Below are 9,354 nucleotides of genomic sequence, written 5' to 3' on the forward strand. Positions count from 1 at the left end.
GAGTTCATGTGTTTATAATATTACTATAAGAATGTCATTAGTGAAATATATGTGAGGCATGTAAAACACTAGCATTAAAGTTCCATTTTCAAAATTGGAGTAATAGATAAAGGGGACAAAAGTCCATTCTCCTTTGGTTCATTAGTTTCAGCAATAACTAATAACTAAGGGCAATAATTCAAACAGGCAGCTGCTAAAAAAGGTGCAGCCAGGAATTTCGTGTGTGTGTGTCTGTGTGTGTGTGTTTGTATACACACATATACAGACATATATACATACACATATGTATATACATATATGTGTGTACACATATATACATATGCGTGTGTATAAAAGAAATTTAGTTACAGAACATACTAGTTCATCATGTTTCCACAGTGAAATGAATCAATTCACATAAGTTATTGCTGAAACTAATGAACCAAAGGAGAATGGACTTTTGTCCCCTTTATCTATTACTCCAATTTTGAAAATGGAAGCAATCACTTGCAATATTCCACACAAGTGTTGTCAGGAGAAGTCTGAGCAGTCAGCAGGAAGTTCTGATTGAAGAAGTGCTGTCTGTTTTCATCAAACTTTACAGTTCCACTTGTCACAAGAAGAACTGTAGTCTGGGCCTGAGTAGCTTATTCATGAACTGGTTGGCTATCTAACATATTAACCTGGAATTCACTAGAAGCCAACACCCCCCAAAAAATTAAAGCTTCCAGCCTTGTAAGAACATTTCTGTTTCTTATTAAAGTGGCCTTGTCAAGATATAGCCTGGTCAGTACCCATCTTCTTTTGTCCATTGTCTCATGGTAAATATTGACAAATTCCTCAGCAGTTCTACATGCGTGACCTACATAAGTTTTAATATCCACAGCCATGGACATCAGGGAGCCTGAAGCAGTCTGTTCAGACAATGGCAGCATCACTATCCCCTCATGTGTCCAGCTCCCTTGGCTGTAGGAGGACCAAATACTAAGGAATGTAGAGAAACCCGCCAAACACAGAGAATTCTTTCCCTGCCTGTTCTTTCCCAGAAGTAGCTTGGTCTGTAGTTCTCTGTCCACTTTTGGAACAGTGGCTGCCCTGTGACCTCAATCCTCTGGAAGATCTAAGAAGAGCTGTTGATTTTCCATTTGTTCAGTTTTTTCTTGGTGCCAGAACAAGAGTGCTAACTTCCAAGGTCTCTACACATTGGACCAGAAACCAGAAGTTCCCAAAGGGCTTTTAGGATGCCATTGGTCCTTTTATGTGTGCATCACATTTCATATATTCAATGAACATTTACGAAGTGCTACTGAGCCAGGTACTGTCCCCAACCTTCCCCACATACCTAAAAGTCCAGCTTCCTCTGGACCCCTAGGAGACTTGCCCAGGTGAGACCTCCCATCTGTAGAGACTGTGTGTGGGGTTAGTAGGGAAGGAAAAAGCAGAAGAAAGGGGAATCTTTAGGGGAGAAGAGAATCAACCCTACTTTGAAGTCACCAACTTTCATAAAACCAACCAACCTCATGGACTATGGAAAACTGGTTATTTGATATTAAAAATTTTCCAGTTTCCTTTTATCTCACTCTTCCCAACTGTAGCAGAAAGAGAAAGAGGGTGCAGCAGCACATGGATCTGTATTATCAAGTCACTGTATCTGCGAGGAAAGAGACGAGCTGCTGGCTGGACACAAGAAGAACTGGGGGAACTCAGAGTCCAGGTTGCACAGGTAGTTCCATGCTGCCCAAATCCATGCACAAAAATAGTTACCTCTCAGTATCTGGTATAAATGGAAGAACATATATCATACAATATAATAGAATGCAAAACAAGGTGACCCCTTACTGATAAGAAAACAAGACTATGGGTTAAAACCTCATTAGTTCTTGCACAAATTCAAAATAACTAATAGATATTCCAAATAGATTAAAATTGTACTTTTTCACTACTTACAAAGAAAAAAAAATTGCTGAGAAAATTGTAACAGTGTAAACCTATTTGAGGAAGTATCAAACTAGAGAACAAACTTTTAAAATCTTTTAAAAGCATCTATTTGCATAAGAACAATTGCTACAGAAATATTTGTGTCAATTTCCTGAGAATTTCTACTAGGCAATACATGTTTGTTTAGTTCTATTTGTCAATAAGTTGTTGAAAGCAATGGCTGTATCTCTTTCTAAATACTTCAGAAACTTTTGACTAATTCAGAATGAATGGAAAGGGAGAGGAATAATTAGGCTAAGTTGACACAGTTTTTCTATATATTTACATTATAATACTTCAAAATAAATAAAGTGACCAAATAAAGACCCAACTAAATGGGGACAGGCAAACTTAATATCTAGTCTCCCCACAGGAGCTGCATCTAAAAACTGCTCTTTTTCTCAGTTCACTTCTCACATGAAATTACTTTATCCTATCCTAAGTAGTAGAAGTAAAGAATGAAAAACAAAACAAAACAGGATGAGTTGGGCAGGATTAACTGTGACACGACATGTTCCCAGAATATTAAACCACCTAAATCTTTAAACTGACAGAGATGTTTTTCAGGCCTAGACTCCTGACTGCTCCCAAAGGTTTCCCAGCTTCTCCTCAGCTGACCCTTCATGTGACCCTTGGGATCCTGTCAAGTCTCCCAGCAATGTCTTCAGGCTTCAGACTGGGCACACAGAGAGCAGGCAGCAGGAGCAGCCAGAAAGCCAGCTCCACGGGCCCAGCACTGGCTGACGCAACAGGGAGCCAGAAACAAAGGTGCCACCAAACCTCAAACAGCCCCACCCACTGAGATTGGACACTGTCTCCCCAAACACACATAGTCGCAGCATCATCAAATTACAGCCTGGCAAAACAAAAGAGGACAGGACTAGGGATGGAGAGGTGACAAAAACAGGGATTGTCACCTGCTGATGTTTTTTGTTGAGTAAGTGAGAAATATATTGGAATAGAGTAGGGCAACGCTGAGACATTATCATATGCCAGGCACTGTGCTGGGCCTTTTGAACACATGGTCTCATTTCAGATCCCAGGAATTCTGTAAAAGGTTTAAACATCTCCACTTTACCCAGGAGGAAACTGAGGAGAAAGGAGGAAGAGAAAAAATAGAGGACAAAGAGAAGGAAAGGGAGAAAGGGGCTTTCGTGAGCACCTGCTAAGGAGCTGGGTCCTGTTAGGACTTTCATGAGTTATCACATTTCACCTTTGCGTCTGGAAGATGGCAACTTAACCTGCTAGGGACTAGTCAACAAGTAGACTATAGGGCCATGGCTGCCATTAAAAACAACACAGGAGGATGGCAGAGAGCACTCTGAACATTGGAGACCAGATGGGAGGTTAGGCCACTGTTGCCTGGGAAGAGAAGAGGGATGATGAGGAGTTGGCTTCCCAGAGGGAGCACTCAAGCGGGTAGCCTGGAGGGAATTGAATGAAACTCAGTCTGAATTTTACCTGTGCCACTGACCAGCTGGGAGGCCTCTTAAGTCACAACTGCCTCCCTATAAAACGAGGACAGTTTTCCTTGCTCTTGTGAGATTGTAGGAAGGTGGAGAAAACACCTAACTCATGGTATTCATTAGTAAATGATGAGAACATAATTATTATGGGGGTGGGTGAAATGGGGGAAGTGAGTTGAAAGGTATAAGCTTCCAGTTATAAAATAAATAAGTCCTGGGATGCAATGTACAGCAAGTTGACTATAGTTAACAATATTGTATTGCATATTTGAAAGTTGCTAAGAAAGTAAATCTTGAAAGTTCTCATCACAAAAAAAACAAACTTGTAACTGTGATGGTAAATGTTATATGGACTTGTGGTGATCATTTCAAAATATAAGCAGATATCAAATCGTTATGTTGTATACCTGACACTAATATGTTATATGCCAATTATACCTCGATTAAAAAAAGAACATTATAATTGTTATTATTATCTCATCCTTGGAGTATGGTTGGATCTGGCCAGGAAGCAGAGAGAGAGAAGTCATTCTTGATGTCGGAGCTTTTAGGAAGTGTTTAAGGAATCAGGAAGTTTCTAGTCACCCAGCTCCTCCCTCCCTCTCCCCAGGTGGGGCCTTTCTCCTCATCATTTTCTTTATCTGTCCCAGCACTCAGAGTGTCATCTCTGAAAAAATAAGCAGAAGTCAGAGTTGGTGCAAGTTGAGTTAGGGACCCCAGAGCCAGGTACTGCTGCCCCCAGATGAACTGAAACTGCGGAAGAAACACACTGCAAACAGTTTAAAAGAAATCTCAAGCCAAGTGCTTTTCACATGGAAGGACCTTGACCTTGGTCATCATCAAAAGAAGGTAGAAAGTAAGTGATTGGAAACATGTTCCTGGAAACTAATAGGGAGAGGTGGGAGTACACTTAAAATACATTGCCTGTTTTTAATTTACTATCACAATTCATGTGAATTTATTCATGTTACATTCTAATGTTCTATGCTAAATTCTTTAACTCTTATCTCTCTGCCCTCAACTCAAAAAACTTTTGTTGGGAATACACTTATGCTGGAACCGTCATTTCATGAGACTTAAGATTGGGAGACAGGTCAAGGAAAAAAGTAAACAACAAAACAAGAGACAGTCCATTGCTCTAAAAAGATGCATTTCAGGTAATTTGACACCTTGTCAGTGGGTGATATCTTTTCCAGAATGTGCACTCATAGACCAATGCTTCCAGTATGGTCTTTGTTATTTTTTTTTTAAAAAGAGGAAGAAAAGTCATAACCTCAAATATCTTTAGTTTCTTCTAGTTCATTCTTTTATCTTTATTTTTCTTACAATAAATGCATCACATATTCATTGGAGAAAATTAAAATTGCTTATAAATCACTTAAAACTGATAACATGTAATTGTTAACATTTTGTGGCAGTTTGTTTATATTTGTATATCAAATACAAACTTAGAATCTTAACAAGTCTCTTCTTTATTCAGAAGCCCTTGTTTTGTTCTCGCATCCTTAACCAAGGTGTTTTTTGCTCTGGCTGCCCTTTCATGGCCCTCATAGATGCTGCACATGCTGCTGACTGACTGGCTCCTCAGCTCCACTGAAAGCCCCTTGAAGGAAAAGTGACCTTGTCCACTGTGGTGGCCCCCAAAACTTTACATGTGGTAGGAATCATCGACTAGGAAGCAGAATGAACCCACCAGTCATGGTTAACTTTATGTGCCAATTTGGCTTGGCTAGTGCCCAGATGTTTGGTGAAACATAAGTCTAGCTGTTGCTGTGAAGGTGTGTTTTAGATGTGACTCCCAACTAAAAAAGTAAACTTTGAGTAAAGCAGATTACCCTCCATAATGTGGGTGGGCCTCACCCAATCAGTTGAAGACTTCAGCAAAAAGACTGATGTTTCCCATAAAGAGGGGGATTCTACCAGAAGATTACTTTTGGACTCGGGCTGCAACATAAACTCTTCCTGGGTCTCCAGCCTGATGGTCAACCCTGCAGATTTTCAATTGGCCAGCCACAGCAGGAAGAAAGAAAAAAATAAGCAATTATGAGGCAGTTCATTAAAATCTCCCATCCTCTCTCTTTGTCTCCCCCCTCTTTTTGCCTCTGCTGGTTCTGTTTCTCTGGATGCCCTGTCCCCACCCAGTCAGCTGTACCACCACTCTCTGCCTCTCTTGTGGGCTTGCTTTCCCCTCACAATTCTCCTTGTTTCTCTCTCTTTACTGGCTCCCAAGGTTCAGTGTTTAGACTTCCACTTTCTCTCCCACCCGTGTCCTTCTTAGAGAACTCCCTCTCTCAGCCAGCAACCATGTACTGACTCCACTGGTTTTTTCCATCAATTATACAGAACTAGGATGTGGTTTGTGCATTGGGTGGTGGTCCTAGGTTGAGGGAGGGACAATGATATGATACAAAGATAAGTAAAATATGAGTTCTGTCCTGAAATGGCTTAACAATTAAGAAAATAATTGCAGGAAAGGAAAAGCAAGTATGTACACAACTATAACGGGGGTGGAGCACATGGACAGGGAAGGTGGGAAAGCAGGGACCAGGAAGAGGAGATGAGGGAAAAACCCTCCAGGAGCACTTGGGGAGAAGTAAGGACCAGGAAAGGATCATGGACAAGCAAGTCCATGACAGATGAAAAGGATTCTGAGCATGGCTGGAGAAAGTGCAGGACCTGGACAACACTGGATAGACAGGAGTGAGGGGTAAATCGAGTCAGACACAAGACTGGACTCCTAGATCAAGAGTTCAATAGGCATACAGTCACACTTCGCCAAAACCCCATGGTCAGTGTGTCCCAACTTCACTTTTTCCCAAGTCTGCTTCTTTGACCAAACTCTCTTTTTGACAGTGGAAGAGAAATACGACTCTCTTCTAGATTATTCAGGCTCAAAACCAAACGTCTGACTCAGCTTCTCCCCATCCTCATGGTAACTGTGTCATCGGTGTTTCTTGGGATTGGAAAGCCAAATAGTCCAACCCCTATCCAGACAGCACCTGAAGGTCATTCTCTCTCTAGCAGAATCCTCCTCTGATAGAAATTCACTGTTTGTTCTGTTGCTGTTTGAGTTTCCTGCAGAGATAGTCAATTAATACTCAGAAAGTTAGAAGTTAGAAAAGTGGGGCAAAGTGGCTCCAGAGCTGTCAGCTCATCCTACATGGGACCTGGCAGTGTAGAAAGCAGAGAGGAAGCATGCACCTTCATGAGACACTGAAATTCTATTGATGACACCCAAAATGAAAATGTCTGTTAGGAAGTCCCATCACACTAACTCTCAATGAGTTCATTAAAATTGCCAGATTCCAGTCACCTAGTGGTGGTGTGCTCCCTCTCCCCATTTCACAACCAGTCTAAATTCCTCTTACTGATTGACAGTCATCCCACTTTGACCCTGCCTGACTGCTCTGTCCATCTCCTCCCCAAAGCAAGCCCCTGACTCCAGCCAAGCCAGCTGGTCTCCCCTGTAATGTGGACATAGCACATTAATCCCAGCTGCCACACGCCTCAGACTTCATCAGTCAAATGAGTTTCACTTCACCAATCACAACCAGGACTACAAAAGTGTCCACCAACAGATGAATGGATAAGCAAAATGTGGTATAAACATATGACATTTCATTCATCCATTAAAAGAAATGAAGTGCTGACACACGTTGGATGAACTTTGAAAACCTTATGATAAATGAAAGAAGCCAGACTCAAAAGGCCACAGATGTATGGCTCCTTTTATAGAAATAACCATAGAGGTAAGAAACAGATCAGTAGTTAACCAGGAGCTGGGAAATGGAGAGTAACTGCTTAAGGGATACCAGATTTCCTTCTGGGGTGATGAAAATGTTCTAGAACTAAATAGTGGTGATGGCTATACAACATCGTGAATGTACCAAACACCTTTGTACAGTGTAGAATTTTAAGTGATTAAATAGGAGAGTTTATATGTATTTTTACTTCAAAAAGGTAAAAAGGTAAAAAGCATCCATAACTAACATGTTTCTAAGTTTGGTTCTCAGACCACCTATATGAGCAAAGCTTAGGGTACTTGATAAAAATGACAGCTTCTGGGCTCCCCCAAGAGAGACCCACAAAACTTGGTTCCCAGCAACCTGTGTAATGCTGTGCTAGCCTTTCAAAGCATCTCACATTACCTTTGTACACAGATTTGAAAATCAAACTAGGAAACTTAAGACAGGAATGGTCTCCTTCACATGCCCAGCCTACTGGCCTGTACAATATAGGCTTTTTTGTTGTGGTTGTTGAATGAATTCACATATCTTCACCCTTATTTAAAGGGAGCACACAGTTCTCTCTCTTTCCATATATTCAGGACTATGTTGGTTACAAGGAAGAATCCCTGTGCTGTTTCCATCCTGCATTGTAAGTGACTCTGTGAGTGTGTATCCACGCCAACAGGGGAGGAGGTAGAGTCTCCTTCATTCCTTATGTAAAGGCACTGAGAATTTATAAATTTCCAAAAGGGAATCTTACTATCATCCCTTCGAACCTCCTGGTATGGCAATGGGAAATCCACACTTCACACATTTTGTGCTGATGAAATGTATGAACTCAGGAATCATCCTTCAGATGCAGAGGGAAGATATCAGTCAAAAGAATTCTAGGTCACCGATCAGAACCAGAACTACAAATGTCTTGTTCTGGGAATTATGTGACAGTGAGCGGACAGAAGTGTTGTAATCTTCTCCTGAAAGATTTTTCATGTCTGGCACACAAAGTCAACAATGCAGTCAATAGTCTAGATACCTTTGAATATCATTAGCATAAAATGTTTAATTAACTTTCCAGTTTTCACAGGATCTCAACATGTCAGCAAGTTTCACATAGTCCATATTTAATTTCTACTGAAACAGGACTATCTGATGAGAAGTGAGCAATGAGTAATGGGACTAAATGCTAAGAAACATGGCAAAAACAAAAAGCCAACACCACGCAGCTAGTATTGATAACCTGAACAGGAAAAGAGAGATTTTTGTCATGTTGAGAAGGTTCCTTTTTGGATAACCAAAGCAAATACAACACATTCTCTTTGGCTAGTTTTATTCAAAGTTCTTTTCTGGATGGGCCCTACAACAAGTTCCATTGGTCCTGAATGTCACTGCTCAAGATGGTGTTGCATGGCACCAGTCTGTAGGCGTGTAACCATGTATAGTCCTGCATTGGAAGCTAAAGTTGTTTGCAGGATTATTTGCTATGCTGGCTGGGTTTTGCCAATCAATATGCAACTACTCATGGAGCAGAACTTACTATGTTCAAAGCACTTTACCTGGTGCTGTGGGAATGCAAAGAAAGGCTTCAACTGTTTATAATCCCCAGAGAAGTATACAGTCTGTTTTTAAAAAGATTTTATTTTGCTATGCAAACAGATGTGCCTGGCTGGAGTGTGCTTGTGGGGAGAGATAGGGAGAAGACAGGAAAGATGCCACATGGGGTAGGGGACCCAGAGAGAAACCTGACTCGGGCAGTTTGCTGAGAACCTGTTCTCCTGTAATAAAATGTTTCAGAAGGTGGGTTCATGAAGTCTTGGGTCTTTTTTTACATCCCTAAAGAGGCATCTTAAGAACTGCCACTAATTCTGTTGCATAGAGAATATGGCCTAATAAATAACACATGGTTTAGGAGAGGACACCTTTAATTACCCAATTTTTTGGGAGCAGGATGGGTCTGAATCTGTCAAGCCAGGTCCCTAAATAGCTTCCTACATTTCCACCCCAACAGCCCCTGCACCAAGCCACTATGCCCACCCTGGGCACCAGAGCCTTTGTAGGGCCAGGGCCAGTGTCTTCTGATGGTGGCTGGGGGAGCTGAGGGAGGCCCAGTCTACTTCCCCTGGGGGAGGTTTCAAAGTATGGAGGTAACTCATAAAAATAAACCCTTTAACTCCTCTAAGTGGTTATTAATTAATAGAAAACACTAG

At 41.3% G+C, this 9,354-nt stretch overlaps 1 pseudogene; it reads right to left on the minus strand.

Annotated features, from left to right (window-relative positions):
* Positions 1–448: 448 nt before the first annotated feature.
* Positions 449–875, minus strand: LOC129073806 (NTF2-related export protein 2-like; annotated as a pseudogene).
* Positions 876–9,354: the final 8,479 nt, after the last annotated feature.

Source organism: Pteronotus mesoamericanus, unplaced genomic scaffold (genome assembly GCF_021234165.1).
Source record: "Pteronotus mesoamericanus isolate MK-2021 breed Mesoamerican mustached bat unplaced genomic scaffold, CSHL_Meso_final contig_433, whole genome shotgun sequence".
Classification (NCBI taxonomy): Eukaryota; Metazoa; Chordata; class Mammalia; order Chiroptera; family Mormoopidae; genus Pteronotus; species Pteronotus mesoamericanus.